A 3,372-nucleotide genomic window follows, 5' to 3' on the forward strand; every position below is an offset into this window, starting at 1 on the left:
TTTTTCTTTTTTTCTTTTTCTTCTTTTTTTCGATGCAAATCTGTCTCTTTATCTCTCTGTTTCTAAAGAGATTAATTTCTCTGAAGATATTAATTTTTTATTCATACTTCATTGAACTTGATTATATAATATATATATATATATATATATATATATATATATATGTATATGTATATGTATGTATGTATGTGTAATGAATAAGGAATATTCCGTTTAATTGGCTGAAAACGATCGACTTTTACGTCAAATTTCAAGTTAACTTTCTAACAATTATCGAGCCCCTATCAGCAAACTCGAAACACAAATTTAACAACTTTGCTGGAAGTTTTTCCCCCCTCTCTCTCTCTCTCTCTCTCTCTCTCTCTCTCTCTCTTTCCCTTTCATCGATCTTCATCAAACGGCTGTTAGAAAAATATCGAAAATACGATTAAACGGAGATTTACGACGATATTTAATACAATAACGATTTTAATGGTTGGTGGCCCAAGCAAGCACAATAGTTTCATGGAAGTAAAGCAGACCTTTTAAAAGGGATACAACCAAGAAAGAAAAAGAGAAGGAGAATGAGAAAGAATGAGTAAAAAAGAGAGAGAAAGAGTTTTACTCAATGATGTTATTCGACAATAGATGCCATCTCTCTCTCTCTCTCTCTCTCTCTCTCTCTCTCTCTTTCTTACTCGTTCATTTATATTCGAGAGACTTTACGGAACTTCCTTCAAAAGTATGAAAAATAAAAATGAAAAAAAAAGAAAAACAATAAGAGAAGAAGAAGAAAAAAGAAAAAGAAAAAGAAAAATACTGAACAACGGACTATTGGAAGATTTCTAACGAGGCGTTCGTAGTTGCACGTAAACGAATCTTAATTTTCCTCGGGAGAACTTTTGCCACGAGCATTATTTTCTCTTTCTTATTTCTCCTTAACCCTTAACCCCTAACCCCTAATCTCGCCAACCCCTTTATCACGTCGACACCATTAATACCCTTATTACTATACTCTTATTACTAAATCTAGGTGTAATCTCTACCATTTTACCTTTAACTTCGTCGCTTTTTCTTCCTCGTCATCCACCTCTTCAAAAAAAAAAAAAAGAAATAGAGAGAAAGAGAGAGAGAAGAGAAAAAGAGGACGAGAAAATTTCTCGGAAATTTTTCTAGCAAATGATCCTAACTGTTTACGCACGCACACACGTACGTGCATACATATAGAGATAATATCCTAAATTATGTTCATTAACTTTTCAACTATTCCCATGACTTATTTTCTACGTTCTTTTTTTTTCTTTTTTTTTTTTTTTGTAACATAAAAAAAGTTATACCTGTGGTATAATTAATGAAAAATATATATACGTATGTATGTATGTATGTATGTATGTATGTATGTATGTATGTATGTATGTATGTGATTTTCTTTTTTTAATTCGTATTAATAAAAAAAAAAATTTCGTTCGAGATCATTATACTGCAGTAGTTTAATTAATTATTATTTTTTCCCCTTCCTATACGCATATTAAATAATATTTATTTATAATAATATATTCTCTCGAGACTTTTAATTAACATTATTTGACATTATTCTATGGATCGCAACGATGGTATTTAAAAAAAAAAAAAAAAGAAAAAAAGAAAAAAAAAAAAGAGGTAAAGAGAAAGAGAGAGAAGGAAAAAAGAGAAAAAGTAAAACCACTCCAAGATATTTTATACGTGTTATATTTATGTATATGATATCAGATCTATTTACACGGTTGTGTCCGTGAAATTAAATGTTATAAAATACGAATCGTGCAATAAATAAATAAAAGATATCAATTACATTATTTTAATCGTATCGTTTTATTTTCAAATCCGATTAAATTCGTATTTCGAATTACGTGAAAAGAATCGATGTGTATGTGTGTGTGTGTGTGTGTGTATATATATATATATATTTTTTATTTAATACGTGATCATAATTTTATATAATACGTTTTAAATTTTATTTAATACGTTTTAAATTTTCACATAATTTCTATCTCCTTTGTTTTTGATCCTCATCAATTCCAATTTAACTGTTACATTATTTTAATATATTTGTACATATAAATTATATATATATATATATATATATATATATATACAAATAAGTAGAAAGATAAATTGCTATTGGAAAACGTTCGCCGATAAATTTCCGACTATCAATCCGATTCACATTTTTCGTTGAAATCTAACAAGTAGAGTAAAGCTTTCATCCTTCGGAAACGGCTTTTATCGAGGAGGATATTCGTTAGAATCGTTTATGGAAATTTGTGAATTAGTCAAGCACGAATGGACGTGATACGGCTGATTTCAAATTGCAATTAATAATAAGTGTATACCACCCGCATATGTCCTCGATTTCTAAGTACATATACATATACATATATATTGATATATGATATGTATGTACATATGTATATACGAATGTGTATATCTTTATGTGTATGTGTATGTACGTGTTCTTCCCTATTCTGTGCACTAATCGATCATTTTGTATATGTATATGCATGTATATGAATATATATATATATATATATATATATATGTATATATGTAACTATGTAACTATATGTGTGTGTGTCTATATATATATATATATATATACGTTTGTATAATATATTTAAACTCGACGAAGATGAGAACAGATCGGTTCTATTTAAAAACAACGACTCCGAGAATCTGACTAACGATCCTTTCGATTCCAAGGACACCAATTACGTTCAACTTAACTTTACATACGTTAGTAGATATAACTATTTGATCGGTCCAAAAGTTTCCATATGGGATTAAAGTTCTTAGATGATGAACAAAAAAAAATTTGTTCCTTTTCTTTTTTTTTTGTTTTTTTTTCGTGATATTAGACTCACGATATTAGACACGTAGCTTAACGAGTTAGGCTTGTAGTTTTACGATTTGAAAATTAAAAAAAATAAAAAAATAAAAAAAAAGGAGAAACAAAAAACTGAACAAAAGTCACGAAAAAGAAGTAATTGATGTACCTGGTAACTTTTGACCCCGACCTAGAAACTTTTGACCCATTTAGAAAATTTTGGTCCAGCTACTTAAGTACGTACATATATACGTGCCGGAATGTATGTATTTATCTATGTATTATCCAAATCGATGAAATCCTCAAAAAGAAAAATTACAAAATATTGCTAAAGTTTGGTCAAAGGTATATATAACCGTAATTACTCATACGTTGTAAATTATTTGTTATCGAAAAGAAAAATTTGTGAAAAATTTGTTTTATTAAAGCTTCATTGTTCTTAAGATCATTTATATATATATATATACATATATATATATATATATTTAAACATATTTTGTTTTGTTTTGTAAATTTATAATAAAAAAAGT

At 27.8% G+C, this 3,372-nt stretch overlaps 1 protein-coding gene across 5 annotated transcripts in view; it reads right to left on the reverse strand.

Moving 5' to 3' along the window:
* LOC122637432 (sodium channel protein 60E) overlaps positions 1–3,372 on the reverse strand; it is an 85,467-nt gene that overhangs the window by 30,102 nt on the left and 51,993 nt on the right. The gene's annotated exons all lie outside the window — the stretch shown is intronic.

The sequence above is a fragment of the Vespula pensylvanica genome, chromosome 2 (assembly GCF_014466175.1).
Source record: "Vespula pensylvanica isolate Volc-1 chromosome 2, ASM1446617v1, whole genome shotgun sequence".
Taxonomy (NCBI): Eukaryota; Metazoa; Arthropoda; class Insecta; order Hymenoptera; family Vespidae; genus Vespula; species Vespula pensylvanica.